Source organism: Myotis myotis, unplaced genomic scaffold (assembly GCF_014108235.1).
Source record: "Myotis myotis isolate mMyoMyo1 unplaced genomic scaffold, mMyoMyo1.p scaffold_m19_p_6, whole genome shotgun sequence".
Lineage (NCBI taxonomy): Eukaryota > Metazoa > Chordata > Mammalia > Chiroptera > Vespertilionidae > Myotis > Myotis myotis.
The window spans coordinates 96,191,259-96,213,427 of NW_023416368.1; the positions used below are offsets into that span (position 1 = coordinate 96,191,259).

At 42.6% G+C, this 22,169-nt stretch overlaps 1 protein-coding gene and 1 pseudogene across 12 annotated transcripts in view; both read left to right on the forward strand.

Annotated features, from left to right (window-relative positions):
- Positions 1–22,169, forward strand: part of ZNF496 (zinc finger protein 496) — a 70,646-nt gene that overhangs the window by 29,354 nt on the left and 19,123 nt on the right. The gene's annotated exons all lie outside the window — the stretch shown is intronic.
- Positions 18,665–21,903, forward strand: LOC118658353 (annotated as a pseudogene).

The following is a 22,169-nucleotide window of genomic DNA, read 5'->3' on the forward strand; positions in this document are numbered from 1 at the left end:
CCATGTATAAGTGAAATCATATGGTATCTGTCTTTGTCTTATTTCCCTTAGTATAATACCCTCTAGTTCAGGGGTGGGCAAACTTTTTGACCGAGGGCCACAATGGGTTCTTAAACTGGACCGGAGGGCCGGAACAAAAGCATGGATGGAGTGTTTGTGTGAACTAATATAAATTCAAAGTAAACATCATTACATAAAAGGGTACGGTCTTTTTTTTTTTTTTTTTTTTTTAGTTTTGTTCATTTCAAACGGGCCGTAGTTTGCCCACGGCTGCTCTAGTTTTATAAATGTCGCAAATGATAAGATTTCCCTTTTTTTTTTTTTCAAATTATAAGAGCAAGTTTATTTTGAAAGTTACGGAGATAGAAGTGAGCCAGCTGGGCTCCATAGGCTAAGAAAACAAGCTACAGAAGAAGAAGAGACCTTGGAGCTTAGGAGAAGGGCAAAGGTAACGTGCCTGCGGGGGTAGAAGAAAGGATGGGGAAAGGCACAGGTGCGCTCCTGAGTGATAGAGCACACCACAAATGGTAAGATTTCATTCTTTTCTATGGTAGAACAATATTCCACCATATATATATGTATATGTAGATGTATATGTATATATAGATATAGATATCATAACACATCTTTTTTCAAATTTTACTTATTGGAGAGAGAGAGAGAGAAACATTGATTTGTTGTTCCACTTCCTTATGCATTCATTGGTTGATTCTTACATATGTGCCTTGGTCAGAGATCAAACCTTTCAACCTTGGTGTATCAGGAGGACACTTTAACCAGTTGAGCTACCCAACCAAGGCTTGTATCACATCTTTATCCAGTCATCTATTGATGGGCACTTGGGTGGCTTCCATATCTTGATTATTGTAAATAATTCTGCAAGGAACCATAGGGATGCATATATTTTTTCAAATTACTGTTTTGGATTTCTTTAGATAAATACCCACAAGTGGGACTGTTGGGTCATATGGTAGTTCTATTTTTAATATTTTGAGGAAACTCCATCCTGTTTTCCATAGTGGCTACACCAGTTTGCAATCTCACCATCAGTGCATGAGGGTTTCCTTTTCTCTGCATCAAGCATGTCAAACTCAAAAGCTAACACGGGTCAAATAAACAAGGTGTTAAGTTTATGTGGGCCGCAAAAAAACAAAAGCTTCAATTTTCATAGAAACATAGATTTATTTCGATAGAGACATACTGAATACAAAGGGCTGGAATAAATGAGTAATCGTTAACATAAAATAATAGAACATTTTAATAAAAATATTTTTCTTGAACATTAAATTACCAGACACTGGTAATTTGATGTTCTGCTGTCTGTGGGTGCCCGGCCAGCCCTTTCACACCTCTGCCCCTCCTACCATTCTCTATGTGGTCTCTACCTTCAGTCCTTGGGAATCAGCGTTCTCTCCTGTGAGTTTTCCATTGACTATTCAGGAAGCCTTTCTATATTTCAGTTGTAATTCCAGCTTGTTCCTGGGAGCATGTCGGTACAGCATCCTCCTACTCTGCCACCATTTTTAATCTCTCTATTAAAATGTTTCTTACAGCCCTAACCAGTTTGGCTCAGTGGATAGAGCGTCGGCCTGTGGACTGAAGGGTCCCAGGTTCGATTCCGGTCAAGGGCATGTACCTTGGTTGCGGGCACATCCCCAGTAGGGTGTGTGCAGGAGGCAGCTGTTCGATGTTTCTCTCTCATTGATGTTTCTAACTCTCTATCCCTCTCCCTTCCGCTCTGTAAAAAATCAATAAAATATATTTTTTTAAAAAAAATGTTTCTTACATATGTTTTATTGACTGGGCCTCAAAAATATTCATTGTGGACTGCATGCGAGCCACGAGTTTGACATGCTCTACATCCTACCAGCATTTGTTTGATTTATTGATGATATCTTTTCAGAAAGGTATGAGATGAAAACTCACTCTGGTTTTAATTTTCATTTCCCTGATGATTAGTGATGTTGAGCATCCTTTATGTGTCTATTGGCCAGCTGTATGTCCTCTTTAAAGAAATGTCAACTCAGATCCTCTGCCTATTTTGTAATTGGATTGTTGTTGCCTTTTTATGTTAACTTACTTGTATGAGTTTTTAATGATGTCTAGAACGGTGAATTCTTTCCTGAAGTTTTTCATTTACTTTTCTTAGCTTCATCAGAGGAATCACCATTTATGATACCTATGGTCTTATGGAATGTGTTTCTTAAGTTTTGAAAGTTGAAATTACTCCTTGATTCATGGGCTGCAAAATGGATGCTGTATTAGCAGGCATGTAAACAACACAGTCTCATTGTACATCTTTATCGGACAGAGCTCTTGTGTGACCAGGTGTACTGTCAGTGAGCAGTAACATTTTAAAAAGAATATTTTCTGCACAGTAGGTCTGAACAGTGGGCTTAAAATATTCAGTAAACCATGTTGTAAACAGATGTGAATGTCAGCTAGACTTGTTGTTCCATTTATAGAGCACAACCAGAGTAGATTAGCATAATTCTTTATTTGAGGGGTCTCAGGGACTCTCCAAGGTGGGGTCATCCATTGTACAGTGGGGTCCAAGATAGGCCCCTAGTATTTTCAGAATGTAAATGAGTACGGCTTCAACTTAAAGTCACAAGTTGCATTAGCACCTAACAAGAGAGTCAGCCTGTCCTTTGAAGCCAGGCATTGATTTCGCCTTTCTAGCTATGAAAATCCTGTATGAATGACATCTTTCAATATAAGGCTGTTTTGTCTACATTTAGTTGAGCCACCTTCATTAATTATCTTAGCTAGGTCTTCTGGATAACTTGCTGCAGCTTCTACATCAGCATTTGCTGCCTCACCTTGCACTTTTATGGCACGGAGACAGTTTCTTCCCTTAAATCTTATGAACCAATCATATATATATGTATATAATTGTATTGATTTCACAGAAGAAGGGAGTGGGGAGAGAGAGATGGAAACATCAATGATGAGAGAGAATCATTGATCAGCTGCCTCCTGCACACCCCCTACTGGGGATCGAGCCCGCAACCTGGACATGTGCCCTTGCTGGAATCGAACCCGGGACCCTTCAGTCCACAGGCCAACGCTCTATCTACTGAGCCAAACCAGCTAGGGCATTATGAACCAATCTTTGCTAGTTTCCACCTTTTCTTCTGCAGCTGCCTCATTCTCTCAGCCTGCATAGAATTGAAGAAAGTTAGGGTCTTACTCTGTTATTAGGCTTGGGCTTAAGGGAATGTTGTGGATGGTTGGGATTTTATCCAGACCACTAAAACTTTCCATATCAACAATGAGGGTTTCACTTTCTTACCATTTGTGTGTTTATTGGAGTATCACTTTTAATTTACCTCAAGAATTTTTCCTTTGCATCCATAACTTGTCTGTTTGGTGCAAGAGGCCTAGAGATCAGCTTATCTTGGCTAGTTTTCTTTTTTCTTTTTCATCTGGCTTCTTTCTTGAAGGATTAGCTGTACATGGGACCATCTCACAGAGCAGGACTTATTTCAGAGGGGCTCTGGTGCCGACGGAGTCTGCCCCTTTAGTGTATTGGTTGTGGAGGTGGTTACGTGGTGCTTTGATATGTTCTGGAGCTGCCTACCATGTGTGCTGGCTCTGGGGCCTCCCAGGAGGTGCAGGCCAAGGTCAGCTTCTGCCAGTGTTCTGCCTGGAGCCACCCAGCATGAGCTACAAAGCTATCTGCAAATGGCTGCTACTTGTGCTGGGTTTGGAGGTGCCCAGAGGCCAAGCTGTGATCTAAGTCTAGCTGCTGCTAGTGCCAGGCATGAGGCCACTTAGCGAGAGGTATGGGTCACACTGAAGCCAGATGCTACTTGTTTGAGAGATTTTACAAAAGTCAGGAGCACGAGCCAAGATAGACCCTTAGTATGGAAAAGCCGCTGGAAACAGCTTGAATGGACCCACAAGTTGGGTAGGGTGGGGTCTCAGGGACTCTCCAGGGTGAGCCAAGTTGATAGAGCCTCAGATATGGTGCACACTAGCCTGTGGGCTCTGTGGGAAGTGGAGTCTTATAAAAGGAACAGTGGCTTCTGCCAGTACTTCTGTTTGGGAGAAAGCTGCCTCTCTAGCTCACTCTCTGATGCCTGACAATTCAGTTCCTCCCTGTATGTTTCTGGTGCTTTCAAGCTGCTGCCCCAGAGCTGGAGCTCAGCGGGAGTGAGCCTGTGTAAGTCTGTGCGTGGGCCCTTTAAGAGGAACTGATTGGGACTCCAGCAGCCCTATCTCCCTCAGCCTCAATCACCGCTGGTTTTTACAGCCAGAAGTTATGAGGATTTCTCTTCCTGACACTAGAACCCTGGTCTGGGTCTGGTGTGGGGCTGGGACCCCTTTTCCTGAGGGGTGACCTTTGTAGCTGGGATATCCCTTCCAATTTTTGTACCCCACACATAGGTGTGGAACCAGCCTGTTCTGTGTTCCCACTTCTCCTACCAGTCTTGATGTGGCTTCTTTAAATCCTTAGTTGTAGGACTTCCATTCAGCTCTATTTCACGTGGTTCTGAATGATGGTTCTGTAGTTTAGCTCTAATTTTCATGTTGTTATTGGGAAGATGTCTTATCTTGACTTTCTACGTGTCTTCCTTACTAAGTTTAATCATTTCTAGATTTAGATTTAAGGTGAGAAACGTGACTCTTCTTTCACTTAGATTCCATTGTACGGTTATTCACAGGATTAATTTCATTATTGTGTCGAAGGGAACAGGGAGACCTGGAGAGCAGGAGAGAGATGGGGGACAGCCCCTTGGTGGAGTAGTCAGAACACTCAACCTTTATTGATTATGTTCACCCTCTTATATACTAGTAGATGCAGTCCGTGATGCCCTAAGCAGTTATGGTAGTAACATCAAAGATCACTTATCACAGATTACCATAACAAACATAGTAATAAAAATGTTTAAATTATTGCAAGAATTACCAAAATGTGACACAGAAACACAAAGTGAGCAAATGCTGTTGGAAATCGGTGCCGGTAGACTGCTTGTTGGGGTGCCATCAGCCTCCATCCTGCACAGAATGGAGTGTCCATGCAGCACAGTAAGCCCAGGTATGCCTGTGTTGTGGTTTCAATTCCTGCAGTTCCATTTTGTTATTCTTCTTATCTTCTGTTTTCTTTGCTGAGACTATGTCTTTGCTGAGGATTTTTATTTGTTTTTAGTATGTTTGTAATTGTTCATTGAAGCATTTTTATCAAGGCTTCTTCTTCTCTTGTCGGATGGTTCTTAACAGCTCACATCGGTTGGTCTTTTTCCCCTCCAGTTTGAGATTCCTCTGTGGACTTCATTGTCTCTGAAGGGGGCTTCTGAGTGGAGGTGGGAGCTCACCGATGGTGTGTGTGTGTGGGGGGGGGGGTGTGGATGTGGATGTGGCAGGGGGCCTGCAGGGACAAAAGTCCTGGCTCCCCATTGGTCCTCCTGAGACCCCTCACTGCAGCCTGGTTTGGGGGAAGCCTGGGCTTCCCCAGTTTGTTGTGCGGTGCTTGGTGGAAGTAGAGCAGTTATTGTCTGTCTGACTCTGCTGCCCTTTCCTGGTTCTGTGGCTGAGTGAATAGGTTCAGGTGGGTTTTATTTTTATCTGTGTCTGCTGGCATTTCTGGATTGCCAGCTCCTTCAGCTTCAAGTTTGATATTTGAGGCATAAGGAAAACCAGGGTCCTCAACACCATGCGGTTCCTCGGGACCCCAGGCCCCTAGGCTGTCAGGGTTTGAGCTGTCCTTAGTGGAGGAACCAGGGAAAAGCACATCTGCCCCATCTCTGAGGAGGCAGCGGAATTTCCCCCATTCTCCCATTTTGAAAAATTGGCAAGATTTAGAAAGTGAGAGTATGTTACATGTCCCCAGTTACCTCAGAAGAAATGTTTTGATGCACTTTCTTCTGGATTTGGGTTTTGCTGTGGTCACTCTGTAGATCATTGTGCCATGTTTTTATGCTTCTCTGCAAATGTAAGCTTTTCCCCATATGACACAAAAGCTCCCTGGGTGTCCTACTAAGTGGCTGTGTCAGCATTGTCCGGGTGGCAACTGGAGGCCATTGGTCATTCACCTGTGCTGGCACTCCGGTTTGCTTCCATAGTTTGTGAACATCCTTGCCCACTGTTTTTGCAGACACCACCAAGGGTCAAAGGGAAACAAAACCCACATTTCTTTTGATAATATATGCTGCCAATTTTTTCTTGGAACTGCAGAGCCAGACACCTCCCGGTGCTGTCCCAGAGACCAGATTCCTCTCATATTTCATCGATGGTGGCAGTTAGCATCTTTTCCTCATTAAGGGACTGTCAGGGAGGGAAAAAACTCTTTTTCTCTACTTTCTTAGGTTCAGTGGCCGGGGCCCTGCAAACTGACAAGAGAGATTCACAGGAGAAAAAAGACTGATTTCATATGCCTATGGGGTGCCTGACAGAAATGAAATGAAAATCTCGAGACAGCAGTCAGAGCTTATATACCATTTTCATGGAGCAATGACAAGACAAAGGAAAAGGAATTTGAGCTTCAAGGGGCAGTAAGTTGTGGGCAGGTAAATATACGTGCACACTTACGGAAGATAAGGTTTATTTAGTAGTTTGTTATGCTGCCTTGGACTGATAAAAGTCTAAACTTCTGTCTGCTAATCCAGAGTTATTGTGCCGTTCCTGGGAGGAGGGGAAATGGTATTCCTGCATAAAGGGAAATTCAGACTTTGTTTCTCTGTTCACTTCAGCTCAAAACAGTCTTTTTCCAAGCTTGCTCATTTTGGGGTAGCATATTTGATCCCCTTTGAGGCCAACATCAAATTATTTTCTACAAGCCCCTGGCTTCCATTCTGAGGGACTTGTCCCGGGAGACAGGCTTCCCCCAGGCTTGCCTCTTTCCTTTTTTAAAAAATATATATATATATTTTATTGATTTTTTTTACAGAGAGGAAGGGAGAGGGATAGAGAGTTAGAAACATCGATGAGAGAGAAACATCAATCAGCTGCCTCCTGCACACCCCCCACCGGGGATGTGCCTACAACCAAGGTACATGCCCTTGACTGTAATCGAACCTGGGACCTTTCAGTCCGCAGGCCAACGCTCTATCCACTGAGCCAAACCCGTTAGGGCAAGGCTTGCCTCTTTCTAGCAGCAAAGCCAGTTGGGGTCCTCTTCAAATGCAGCTTTTCAGGCTGCACCCCAGACCAACTGAGGCAGAATGTGTATTCTTTCCTATATTTCATTGTTTTCTTTATTCACTGTTTTGTGTTTGTTTGTTTTTGAAATATACTATTTATTTATTTTAACTTTTTTTTGGAATTAATTTCAAACTTGGTGAGATTATAAGAATGGGACAGAGATTTCCAAATGCCCTTCTGTATATTCATTTAATTTCTGTATATTCATTTTCTCCCCTTCCCTGTCTGTTTCACCTCTTGCCTCTGCATACATTTTTTCCTGAATTTTTAGAGACTGTGTCTCTCTATTCATATGGGAGCATATTTTCTAAAAGCTAGTGTGGTTGCTTACCTAACCACAATACAGCAGGTTCTCGAATAAAGTTGTATCATTCAGTACCCTTTTTTTTTTTCAAATATATTTTTATTGATTTCAGAGTTAGGGGGAGAGAGAGAAAGGTCAATGATGAGAGAGAATCATTGATCGGCTGCCTCCTGCACGCCCCACAGTGGGGATCGAGCCCACAACCCTGGGCATGTGCCCTGACTGGGAATCAAACCTTAACCTCCTGGGTCATATAGGTTAACGCTCAACCGCTGAGCCACATCAGCCATTATAACGTTGATGTGGAGAGAGAATCGATTTCCATATGGAGTTGACCCATTCTCCCCACATCTGCATGGCTTTTCTCTGGGGACTCCATTTTCCTTCCTTGTCCCATAGATGTGCATGAGGGCAATTGGTGTGTCTACCTCATTGTAGTTTGAGTGTGGGTGGGTGTAAGTACCCTGTGATGGAAGAACTAGAAGGCCATCCTGTCCAGGGTTAGTGGGCCCTGCCAGGGCCAACCTGCCGGAGAGGCTCCACTCTGGCCACCATGACCCTGAGTCAGCATGTGGGAAAGTCATGTTCTTAATTGTTCTTATTAATCTTTCTTAAATGTCTGTATAGCTCACATTTATTTCAGTGTTTGATATGGGAAGTATTTTGGGTCTTCATTTAGAAATTTGGTGATTTTTTTGTGACCAGAAATATGCCATAGGAACTTGGTCTAGTTTATGCCAATGCCCCTGATCAAATTGGTTTCCTTATACATCGTTTTGCTTAAAGTCACAGTTTCCAAGAACCTATCTTCAATGTTAAGTAGGGACTTACTAGTGTGTGTGTCATATTCTGGAAATTTAACATTTAAATAACATACACCAGGGTTGTGCTTCTCATTTCTTTATCCTGGCTCCAGTGTTTCCTCCTTGGGGTGTCCATGTTTGTCATGGCATCAATAATTCTGAAGAGTGAAGACTAGACCTTAGTAAGATTTAATTCCTATTGAGGTTCAAGTCACATGTTTTGGTGGGAATGCTGGGCTGAGTCATGTCCTTCCAGGGGTGGCATCGAAGTAGTGTGCCACATAGGGCTCCTGACAGCGCTGAGCACCAGGGCAGGGTTCCTAGGTAATTTTTAATATGACATTTATAAAATTTGAGTATAATTTATAGTTTTTTTTCTGTCTCTCTATAGCTTTATTATTCTTTTTGTTTTTAAAAAATTCTTTATTGTTGAAAGTATTACTTGTGTCCCTTTTCCTTCCCCCTCATTGGCCGCTTCTAACCCACCCCTGCCCCCCATTCCAGGCCTTCCCCACCCTATTGTCTGTATCTATGAGTTACGAATATATGCATACAGGTTCTTTGGTTGATCTCTTCCCCTTCACCCACCCTCCCCCAACATCCCTCTGAGATTCCTCATTCTGTTCCATGATTCTACTTATCTGGATCTATTTTGTTTGTCAGTTTATTTTGTTCATTAGATTCCACATATGAGTGAGATCATGTGATACTTACCTTTCTCTGACTGGCTTATTTCACTTAGCATAATACTCTCCAGGCCCTCCATGCTGTCTCAAAGGGTAAGAGATCCTTCTTTTTTTTTTTAATTTAATTTAATTTTTTAAAATACATATTTTATTGTTGATAGTATTACAAATATCTTCCATTCTCTCCGCCTTCTCCCTGCTCCTCCCAGGCCCTACCCACCCTTCCAGGTCTTCACCACACTATGGCCCATGTCCATGGGCTATGCATAAAAGTATATAAGTTCTTTGGTTTTCCTTTTCTTGCCCACCCTCCACCCCCCGCAGAGATTGTTCTTTTTTACTGCTGCATAGTATTCCATGGTATAAATGTACCACAGCTTTTTTATCCACGCATCTACTAATGGGCACTTGGGCTGTTTCCAGATCTTAGCTATTGTAAATTGTGTTGCTATGAACATAGGGGTGCATACATTCTTTCTGATTGGTGTTTTGGGTTCCTTAGGATATATTCCTAGAAGTGGGATCCTGGGGTCAAAAGGCAGTTGCATATTTAATTTTTTGAGGAAACTCCATACTGTTTTCCATAATGGCTGCACCAGTCTGCATTCTCACCAGCAGTATACTAGGGTTCCCTTTTCACCACATCCTCGCCAGCACTTGTTGTTTGTTGATTTGTTGATGATAGACAGGTGTGAGATGATACCTCATTGTCATTTTAATTTGCATCTCTCTGATGATCAGTGACTTTGAGCATTTTTCATATGTCTCTTGGCCCCTCTGTATGTCCTCTTTCAAAAAGTGTCTATTTAGGTCAGTGATGGCAAACCTATGACATGCGTGTCAGAGGTGACACGCGAACTCATTTTTTTTTATTGATTTTTCTTTGTTAAATGGCATTTAAATATATAATATAAATATCAAAAATATAAGTCTTTGTTTTACTATGGTTGCAAATATAAAACTGTTTCTATATGTGACACGGCACCAGAGTTAAGTTAGGGTTTTTCAAAATCCTGACACGCCGAGCTCAAAAGGTTTGCCATCACTGATTTAGGTCCTTCGCCACATTTTTTGATTGGGTTGTTGTATGAGTTCCTTATATATTTTGGATATTAACCTTTTATCAGATGTATCATTGCCAAATATGTTCTCCCATATACTGGGCTCCCTTTTGATTTTGTTGATGGGTTCTTTTGCTGTGCAGAAGCTTCTTATGTTGATATAGTCCCATTTGTTTATTTTCTCCTTAGTTTCCTTTGCCCTAAGAGATGTATCTGTAACCATATTCCTATAAGGAATGTCTGAGATTTTGCTGCCTTTGGTTTCTTCTAGGATTTTTATGGTTTCACAACTTACATTTAAGTGTTTTATCCATTTTGAGTTTATTATCGTGTATGGTGTAAGTTGCTGGTCTAGTTTCATTTTTTGCATGTATCTGTCCAATTTTCCGAACACATTTATTGAAAAGACTGTCTTGACTTCATGGTATGTTCTTGCCTCCTTTGTCAAATATTAATTGAGCATAATGGCTTGGGTCGATTTCTGTAGTCGCTGTTCTGTTCCATTGATCTATATGCCTGTTCTTGTGCCAGTACTAGGCTGTTATGATTATGCTGACTTTGTAGTATAACTTCATATCTGGTATTGTGATTCTTTCCATTTCGTTCGTGTTTCTCAAGATTGCTGTGGCTATTCAGGGCCTATTTTGGTTCTATATAAATTTTTGGAGTATTTGTTGTAGATCTGTGAAATATGGTGTTGGTATTATAATAGGAATTGCATTGAATCTGTAGATTGCCTTTGGTAGTATGGACATTTTAATGATGTTACTTCTACCAACCCATGAACACGGTATATTCTTCAACTTTTTATATCTTCCTCTATTTTTCCAACGTCCTGTAGTTTTCCGAGTACAAATCTTTCACCTCCTTGGTTAAGTTTATCCCTAAGAATCTCATTTTTTTTGCTGCAGTGGTAAATGGGATTGTTTGTTTAGTTTCTCTTTCTAAGAATTCATTTTTGATGTATTAAAAAAACATCAATTTTGGGCTGTTGATTTTGTATCCTGGTACATTGCCAAATTTATTTATTAAATCTAGAGAGGGGTTTTTGTGGAGCCTTTAGGGTTTTCTATGTATAATATCACATCATCTGCAAATAATTCCTCCTTTCCAACTTGGTTGCCTTTTATTTCTTCTTCTTGTCTGATCAGTGTGGCTAAGACTTTTAGTACTATGTTGAATAAGAGTGGTGAAAGTGGACATCCCTGTCTTGTTCCTGTTTTTAGGGAATGGTTCTAGGTTTTGCCATTGAGTATGATGTTTACTGTAGGCTTGTCATATATGTCCTTTATTATGTTGAGATATGCTTCCTCTATTCCCACTTTGCTGAGAGTTTTTATCAAAAGTGGGTGTTGTATTTTTTTGGATGCTTTTTCTGCGTCTATTGATATGATCATGTGATTTTTGTCTTTCAGTTTGTTTATGTGATGTATCAGGTTTATTATTTGTGAAAATTGTACCAGCCTTGCATCCCTGGAGTAAATCCCATTTGGTTTTGGTGTATTATCTTTTTAATATATTGCTGGATCAGATTTGCTAATATTTTGTTGAGGATAATAGTGTCTACGTTCATCAGGGTTATTAGCCTATAATTCTGTTTCTTTGTAGTGTCATTATCTGGTTTTGGAATTAGCATCATGCTGGCCTCATAAAAAGAACTTGGAAGTGTTCCTTCCTCTTGGATTTTTTGGAATAGTTTGGGAGGATAGGTGTTAGTTCTTCTTTGACTGTTTGGTAAAACTTCCCCGTGAAGCCATCTGGACCAGGGATTTTCTTTGCTAGGAATTTTTTGATTACTGCTTCTATTTCATCAGTTGTTATTGGCCTATTCAGGTTTTTTGATTCTTCCTGATTCAGTTTCAGGAGATTATATTTTTCTAGGAATTTGTCTATTTCATCCACATTGTCCAGCTTGTACACATGTAGTTGTCCATAGTATTTTCTTATAATCCTTTGTATTTCTGTGGTGTCAGTTCACTGTTTTCCTTTCTGATTTTATTTATTTGGGTCCTCTCTCTTTGTTTCTTGATGATCTGGCTGTTTATCAATATTGTTTATCCTTTCAAAGAACCTGCTCTTGCTTCCATTGATTTTTTGTATTGTTTTTTAGTCTCTGTGTCATTTATTTCTGCTCCAATCTTTATTATTTCCTTCCTTCTACTTACTCTGGGCTTTACTTGTTGTTCTCTTTCTAATTTTTTAAGTTGTAGGGTTAAATAGTTTATTATTAATTTTTCTTGTTTTTTGAGGTAGGCCTGTAGTTCTATGAACTTCCCTCTCAGGACTGCTTTTGCTGAATCCCAGAGATGTTGTGTTGTTGTGTGTTCATTTTCATTGTTTCCAGGAAGTTTTTTATTTTTTTCCTGATCTCATTAGTATCTGTTTCATCCTATATAATAAAAGCCTAATATGCTAAGTGTCCAGTCGACCAGTGGGCTGTTCAACCAATCAAAGCATAATATGCTAATGATATTCTACAGCTGCTCAACTGCTCGCTATCATGTGCACCAGGGTGAGATGCTCAACTGGTAGGTTAGCTTGCTGCCAGGGCCCGGCCCATCAGGACTGAATGAGACAGGCCGAACATGCCCTGGAACCTTCCCGCTGCCCCTTGCCGGCTGGCAAACCTCCCGCATCCCTCCCCAGCCCCAGTCATGCACTGGTGGAGTCCATCAGCCTGATGGTGCACAAATTCATGCACCGGGCCTCTAGCCTATATAATAAAAGCCTAAACAAGTGTTACGGTGGAACAACCAGTCGCTGTGATGCGCACTGACCACCAGGGGGTAGATGCTCAACGCAAGAGCTGCCCCCTGGTGGTCAGTGCACTCCCACAGCAGGGGTGCCACTCAGCCAGAAGCCGGGCTTGTGGCTGGCAAGCGCAGCTGCCACAAGGTCAGGAGCCTCTCCCGACGCTGTGGCAGCAGGCACAGCAGGCCAGGATGAGCGCGAGCGATTCGGGCTCCTCCCTGGCCTCCTGCCAGTTTAGGCAGTTGGACATGTCCCAAGGGGTTCTGGACTGCAGGATGGGCTGAGGGACTGCCCCCCAACCCCCCAGTGCATGAATTTTGTGCACTGGGTCTCTAGTTGTTTAATATCATGCTATTAAGCCTCCATGTGTTTTAATGTTTTGGAGTGTTTTTACTGTAATTGATTTCTCATTTCATTCCACTGTGTTCTGAAAAAAATGTTTGGTGTGATTTCAGTCTTCTTGAACTTATAGAGACTTGTTTTGTGTCCTAAAATGTGTTCTATATTTGTGAATGACCCATGTGCACTTGAGAAGAATGTATATTCAGCATCTTTGGGGTGAAATGTTCTATAAATGTCAGTTAAATCCATGTGATCCAGTGTGTCCTTTAGTGTCACTGTTTCCTTGTTAATTTTTTGTCTGAAATATTTATCCAGTGAAGTCAGTGGTGTGTTAAAATCCCCTACTATGGATATATTGCTGTCAGTCTCTCCTTTAAAGTCCTCTAGAAGTTTTTTTTTAAATATAGTTAAGTGCTCCTATATTGGGTGTATATATGTTTACCAGAGTTATATTCTCTTGCTGGATCAATCCCTTTAGTATTATGTAGTGACTTTTGTTGTCTCTTGTGATGGCCTTATTTTGAAGTCTATTTTGTCAGATATTATGTGTATTGCTACCCCAGCTTTTTTTTTTTTTTCATTTCTATTTGTATGGAAAATTGTTTTCCATCCCTTCACTCTCATCCTGTGTGAGACTTGTTCTAAGGTGGATCTCTTATATAGAGATCATATAGTTGGGTCATGTTTTTTAATCTATTCAGCTACCCTATGTCTTTTGATTGCAGCATTTATTCCATTTACAGTTTAGATTATTATTGTTAGGTACTTATTTATTGCAATTTTAATTCTTTATGCCTACATTCCTCTCTCTATTTCTTGTCATTACAGCAGTCTCTCTAGCATTGCTTGTAGTGCTGTTTTGGTGGTGATAAATTCTTTCAGCCTTTTTTGTCTGGGAAGCTCTTTATTTCACCATCTATTTTGAATGATAGGCTTGCTGGATATAATAATTTTGGTTTCAGATCCTTGCTCTTCCCCCTTGATATTTAATTGTTTATCTCCACTCACTGAAAAGATTTTCCTTTCCCCTGTTGAATTCCTTGGCACCCTTCTCAAAAATCAGTTGTCCACATATGTCTGAACATTTGGGCTCAACCTCAGTTGAGCTTTGTTTTGATCCTTTATGTCATTATTACTGTAATGTTAGTGGTATAGTAAGTTTTGCAATTGGGTACTGTGCGTCCTCCAGTTTTCAAAATTCTTTTGGCTGCTTCTAAGTGCTTTGCACGTCTATATAAATTTTAGAATCTTCCTGAAGTTTTTGCTTGGGATTGCACTGAACCTATAGGGTGTTGTGGGCCAAATTGACATCTTGTTAAATCCTTCATTTCTTTTTGTTCAAGTGGGACACATATTATGTACACGTTTTCCTTAAGGATTCCATGGTTTTTGCCCTGGCCTGTTTTTGCTCAGTAGATAGAGCGTTGGCCTATGGACTAAAGGGCCCCAAGTTCAATTCTGGTCAAGAGCACATGCCCAGGTTGCAGGTTCAACCCCCAGTAGGAGACATTTAAATAAAAATATATTTAAACAGCAACAAAAAAGAATTCCATGGTTTTTTTTATGCTACTGTAAAATGGTCTGTTTTTGTGGGGGGTTTTTTATTATAATATATTTTATTGATTTCAGATAAGAAGGGAGAGATAGAAACATCAATGATGAGAGAGAATCATTGGTGAGCTGCCTCCTGCATGCCCCATACTGAGGATCAAGCCCATAACCCCAGCATGTGCCCTGACTGGGAATCAAACCATGACCTCCTGGTTCATAAATTGACACTCAAACACTGAGTAATGCCAGCCAGGCTCACTATACCAATTTGTTAAACATTTTGTTGAAGTTTGTTCTATACCACTAATGTTACTGATTAGTTATACCACTGTTAAGTAATTATAACACATTTAGAATTTTTAATATAAAAGTTCATTCCCACCAAGGAGCCAAAACCATAGACCTTTGACAGCCCCAGTACTGGCTGGTGCCTCCCCTTGAGGAACCGTGTGGCGGTGTGTCACTTCAGTGAAGACGTGTCTCCCCGTGGTCTAGTAACTCTCCTACTTAGAAACACTTACACATGGGCTGGGAGACAGAAAAGAGAGTTCACTGAACTGTTGCTTGTAATAGCAAAGTATAGCCGGTCCCAACTTAGAATGGCTCAACTTTACTATGGTAGGAGAGTGATAGACATATAATAAAAATGGTGTTTCGGATTTTGAAATTAGGTGTTTTCATGGGCTGGCCAAATGCAGAAGGATGCCCTCTCATGGTGCTGGGAAGGGCAGTGAGCACAGACCCTGTCAGCCAAGTGATCACAGTGTGATATTTCACGCATTTTCGACTTAGGATATTTTCAATTTACAATGAGATTTATCAGGATGCAACCGCATCTTGGCTGAGGAGCATCTGTCCTGGGAAAAACCTAAACATTGATAAAAGAATGGGTGAAATTACTGCACTCTGAAATTCTACACATTAGTTTAAGTTAATGAACTAGACCAGTGGTCGGCAAACTCATTAGTCAACAGAGCCAAATATCAACAGTACAACAATTGAAATTCCTTTTGAGAGCCAAATTTTTTAAACTTAAACTATATAGGTAGGTACATTGTTATTAACTTAATTAGGGTACTCCTAAGCTGGCCTTTGTTAAAAACGTCGTCCTCAATCTGATTGAGGTACGTTCGCTGAGGTCGACCCCTGCCAACGCTCCCATCCACACTGGTCTTGTATACTTGTTTCATCTATCTCCTTTCGTTCATCCTCTCTGTATGTCCACACCATCTCAACATACCTTTCTCAACCCTCGACAGTACATCTTCTTTCACTCCACAATGGTCCCTAAAATTAACTTAATAAACTTTACTTAAAGTTTTAAGTCAACTTCGCACTGTACGTGTGCACCTGCATGTGGTATTTTGTGGAAGAGGCACACTCAAAGGGCCAAAGAGCCACATGTGGCTCATGAGCCACGGTTTGCTGACCACTGAACTAGACCAACATGTATGCACATGAATAAGTCTTAAACAGAATGGGAATGTGAGTCAAGTTCAACATTTAAAACCATACAAAACAGTGCTGTGACATCATTTCAAGTTATATTGAGATGCAGTTAGAGTTTAAAAGGCATGCACTAATATTTACACCAAACCCAGATGGCAACCTCCCTCTGGGGAGGTCTGCAGGTGGCACTGGGGGCAGGAAAAGCTCAGAGTTCAACCCAGTGCAGTCTGTGACCTAAACACCACACCTTTCAAGGAAAACCTGAAGCAAAGACTGCAGCCTGTCTACATTGTTTGTATCTTAGAGGTGGGTGCATGGGTATTTTGTTTCAACATTTAATGAAACTTAAATGTTCCATGCTTAGGATAAATCTTCAGACACCAGAAAAAGGCATAAAGAAAAAAAATCTCGATTCTACCAAACATTATCTTCTACATTCTTTTGCACACACTTTTGCATTCATCCTCATGATTTCTTTAGGAAAATGTCCTAGAAATGGAATTAATGAGTCACAGGGTGTACTTCTGTTACTTTCTCCCCAATTGTCCAGAAATTTCTCCAAGGACCCATGGGAATATTACACTTAATCTCATCTTTTTCCTGATGGGCTTGGGCAAAACAAAACAAGTGTTTGTAAGCCCATGACTATTGTCATCCTATATAATAAAAACGTAATCTAAGTGTCCGACCATTCGTCTGACCGTTCCACCAGTTGCTATGACGCGCACTGACCACCAGGGGGCAGACACTTCAACCGGTAGGTTAGCTTGCTGCTGGGGTCCAGCTGATCGGGACCGGGTGAGACGGGCCAGACATACCCTGGAGCCCTCCTGCAGCCCCTCCCCGGCTGGCGGCCCCAATCGCCCCCGATCGCTGGCCAGGCCAAGGGACCCCACTTGTGCACGAATTCATGCACCGGGCCTCTAGTGTAAACATAAGACTGTTGGATTTCACTTGTATACCTGATGATTGACATTTAAAGACACGTTTAACAAGATTTCTAGGGCCCATTAGAAAGCTTTGACCCAGCAATTTCCAATCTTGACTTCTTGTCATGGTCACCTTTGGAAGTCTTCATAATTCTTTACCTTGATAAAGTAATACTATTTCATAGTTCAAAAGATACTAAATGTTATTGTTGAACCCATGTTAAATTTTTCTGATGTTATAGAGCAGTTTCTAGACCACGGCTTTATTGACATTTTGGTTGACAGTTCTTTGTCACGTGGAGCTGTCCTGGGCACTGTGGGGTGTTGAGCAGCGTCCCTGGCCTCCATCCCTGTGATGTCTGTAGTACCCATCCCAGTAGTGACAGTGTCTCCAGGCATTGCCACATATCCTCTGGGTGCAGAGTCACAGTGCCATAGAAATTGTGCTGATGTGGAAGAATAACCTTTTTCTTAGAAGATTCATGCAGGCACTTAATTGGAGCAACGTATCGTAATGCCTTAAGTCCCCAGTGACCCAGGGGATGAGGGAACATGCCCACCCATCATATATGAGAGACAGGGGAAATGTGACAGATAGACAAGATGTTAACTTAGTAAATCTAGTTGAAGGGTTCTGGGCCCTTTATGCTCATTGTTCTACTCTCTGCTGTCTCTGGGTTAATGTGAAAACAACTATGTACGTAGGGGAGGAAGAGTCCAAAGGATATTCGTTGAAAACTGTCCTTTCCCAGCCTGTTCCCCCCACACACACCTGATCCTAGCCCCAGAGCAACCATCCGGGTAACTGGTGATCATCTAGAGCAGCGGTTCTCAACCTGTGGGTCGCGACCCCTTTGGGGGTCGAACGACCCTTTCACAGGGGTCGCCTAAGACCATCGGAAAACACATATATAATTACATATTGTTTTTGTGATTAATCACTATGCTTTAATTTTGTTCAATTTGTAACAGTGAAATTGGGGGTCACCACAACATGAGGAACTGTATTAAAGGGTCGCGGTATTAGGAAGGTTGAGAACCACTGATCTAGAGCCACAATTTTTAGCCTTTCTCATTTCATGGAACACATTTTTTGTCAATCTGACCAAAAAAATAGGTATAATTTTGCTTCATTCACACCTGCCAATATCTAGTGAATGTACATGCACGCAGTTCCTGCAACCATATATACACGTACAGTGTGACATACTTAGTGGAGATATGCTGTGTGTTTGCTCTTCTCGGATTAGACAGTATGAACAGAAATGTCAGCTAGACCAGGTGTTCTGCATGTTCTCCATGTTCTTTCAAATAATCAAGGTTCCAGATTATTTCAAACAAAGTGAATAATTTTTTAGTGACATTTATTGTTATCAATTTATTGTCATATTAATATTTATAGGAAGTTTGAGACCCAAATAACTTCATGCTTCAATGGGCAAATATCTATTTCCATTTTGTAAAGGACTTCTTTATTTTTATGGCCTTTTCATATAATATGGATATGTCACCATTTTTAAAATTAATTTGCCCTAGCTGGTTTGGCTCAGTGGATAGAGCATTGGCATGTGGACTGAAGGGTCCCAGATTCGGTTCTGGTCAAGGGCAAATGCCCAGGTTGTGGGCTCGATCCCCAGTAGGTGGCATGCAGGAGGTAGCTGATCGATGATTCTCTCTCATCATTGATGTTTCTACCTCTCTCTCCCTCTTCCTTCCTCTCTGAAATAAAAATATATTTTAAGCTCTCCGCCCTGGGTTGCCACAGTCTCTGCTGCTTTTGGGCTCAGTAGCCTGAAGGAAAAAAGAAAAAATTAAAAAAACAAAACCAAAAAAACCTCGAAAACGCTTTAAAATCTGGAAAAGGAAAAAAAAAGAGAGAAAGAAAAAGTGAATCCTCTTCGAACCTACAGGGAAGTCACTTTTGCACGCTTCTGGCCTGCCTGCCGCCTCCACTGCACCTGGGCGACGCGTGTCCACACCCCAGCCTCGTGGCAGCCCCACACTGTCCTCCCTGAGCACCACGTGTCCGCGCTGCCCATGGTAGCCCGTGTGAAGGCAGCTGCGCGCTCGGCCCCCCAGGCTTGCAAACTGACAAATATTTTGCATCCCTCTTCTGCAGCTGTAATCTTATAGTGTCAGCAGCCCGGGGCCTATATTTAAAGAGAAACACATATCCCAGAGGCTGCGTGGGCACCGTTCGGCTGGCCCTTTAAGAATTTTTGTAACTTGGAGGAAAGTCCCCATTTTAATACATTTATTTTGGAAATTTGGAGCTGAAAATTACAAGCTCCCAGGGAGAGCCATATTGTTTTTGAGAGCCTTTTGTCTGCGGTCCTATAGTCTCGAGTGAGCCACCCCAAACTTCTGGGTCCCTCCTGCTCTGCCACCTGTGAGCCAGTTGCGCGCTGCTTGGGGAAGAACCCCTTTTATCCTTTGTGGGCCCTGTAAGAAGTCCTGGCAGGGCTTGGGGTCCTGAGGGCTGAGGAGATGAATGCTGCCACCAGCAGCTACCCCATGGCCTCCCTGTATGTGGGTAACTTGCACAGGGATGTCACTGAGGCCATGCTGTATGAAAAGTTAAGCCCACGTGATCTCACTCATTTATGGATAATAAAGAACATTACAAACTCTTGAACAAAAATAGACAGGCAAAGAAGCATCGAACAGACTGTCAAGCTACAGCGGGAAGGTAGGGGAGGGCTGGGGGGATGGGAGTAAGAGATCAACCAAAGGACTTGTATGCATGCATATAAGCACAACCAACAGACGCAAGACACTTAGGTTCGAGGGGACAAGGACAAGTGCCAGGGGGTAGGGGAGGCCGGGGGGAGGTCAATGTGGGGGGGGCGGAGTTCAGCCCTGTGGGGCCTGGCTTCCACCCGGGTCTGCCACAATGGGATCACCTGCTGCTCGCTGAGTTATGCCTTCGCCAACTTCCAGCAGCTGGCTGGCGCTGAGCGGGCCTTGGATACTGTGAACTTTGATGTGATTAAGGGAAAGCCAATCCGAATCATGTGATCTCAAAGGGATCCCTCTTTGAGAAAAGCTGGTGTGGGAAACGTCTTCATCAAGAACCTGGAAAAATCTATAGATAACAAGGCACTTTATGGTACTTTTTCTGCTTTGGGGAACATTGTGACCTGCAAGGTGGTGTGTGACAAGAACGGCTCTAAGGGTTATGCTTTCGTTCTCTTCGAGACCCAAGAGGCTGCAGAGAAGGCCGTCGAGAAGATGAACGGCATGTTCCTCAATGACCACAAAGTGTTTGTGGGCAGATTCAAGTCTCAGAAAGAATGGGAAGCCGGACTTGGGGCCAAAGCCAAGGAGTTGACTAATATGTATATCAAAAACTTTGGGGAAGAGGTGGATGATTCTGAAAGAGCTGTTCAGCCAGTTTGGTAAGACCTTAAGTGTCAAGGTGATGGGAAATCCAAAGACTTTGGCTTTGTGAGTTAAAAAAACATGAGGATAGCTCTAGCTGGTTTGGTTCAGTGGATAGAGTGTCAGCCTACGGACTAAAGGGTCCAGGTTTGATTCCGGTAAAGGGTACATGCTCAGGTTGCAGGCTCAATCCCCAGTGGGCGCAGGAGGCAGCTGATCAATGATTCTTTTTCATCATTAATGTTTCTCTCTCTCCTCTCCCCTTCCTCTCTGAAGTCAATAAAAATATATTTAAAAAGTGTACACACACGAGGATGCCAATATGGCTGTGAAGAGATGAATGGAAAAGAAATCAGTGGGAAAGTCATTTTTGTAGGCTGTGCACAGAAAAAAGTGGAATGGCAGGCCAAGTTAAAACAGAAATTTGAACAGCTGAAGCAAGAGAGAATTAGTCGATACCAGGGGTGAATCTCTACATTAAGAACTTGGATAACACCATTGCCGATGAGAAGTTATGGAAAGTTTTCTCCTTTCGGATCCATCACCAGCTCTAAGGTAATGCTGGAGGATGGGAGAAGCAAGGGGTTTGGCTTTGTTGGCTTCTCATCTCCTGAAGAGGCCACCAAAGCAGTCACTGTGATGAATGGATGCATCATGGGTTCCAAGCCACTGTATATGCGGAGGGTGGCCGGAATGAGAGCACTCCCTGCTAATGCCATCTTAAATCAGTTCCAGCCTACAGCTGGTGGCTACTTCATGCCAGCAGTTCCACAGGCTCAGAGAAGGCCTCCATATTACACACCTAACCAGTTAGCACAGATGTGACCTAGTCCATGCTGGCAGCAAGGCTTCCAAGGAATGCCAAGTGCTGTACACCAGTCTGAGCCTCGTCCAACTCTTCGCTATCTGGCTCCAACTAGTAATGATCCGGCCTCTCCTGGCCTCCCTACTACTACTCAGAGAGTCGGGTCTGAGTGCCCAGACCGCTTGGCTATGGACTTTGGTGGGGCTGGTGCCACCCAGCAAGGGCTGACTGACAGCTGCCGGTCTGGAGGTGTTCCCACAGCTGTGCAGAACTTAGCACCTCGCACCGCTGTGGCTGCAGCTGCTCCTCGGTCTGTTGCACCTTACAAGTATGCCTCCAGTGTCTGCAGCCCTCTCCCTGCCATACCACCTCTGCAGGCACCTCAGCCTGTGGCCCATGTGCAGGGGCAGGAGCCCCTGACCGCCTCCATGTTGGCCGCAGCACCCCCCTAACCCCCACCCCTCCAGGAGCAGAAGCAGATGCTGGACGAACGTTTGTTCATTCTCATCCAAACCATGCATTCGAACCTGGCTGGAAAGATGATGGGAATGATCAACAACTCTGAGCTGCTGCACATCCTGGAGTTCCCCAAGTCTCTCTGCTCTGAGCTGGACGAAGCTGTGGCAGTTCTACAGGCTCATCATGCCAAGAAAGAAGCTGCCCAGGTGGGCATTGTTGCTGCTGCTACCTCTTAGGCAAGGAAAAAACGGTTCAGAAGCCAAATACCCCGTCATGAAATTCAGCTCAAGGTTTGAAGATTTCCTAGCTTGCCCTATGGACCTGAACACTAAGAACCACAAATTGCAAATATAATAGGTCGTTTAGTACCAAAAGGTCGATTATGAAGCACCTAGAATTTTTTAGTTAAAAGAATGTATTCTCTGGGTTCTGCTACAGCTCAGGCAGTGTTAACTTTTTTTTTCCCTGTTGTGAGTTTTGATCCTCCCCCCCCCCCCCCCGA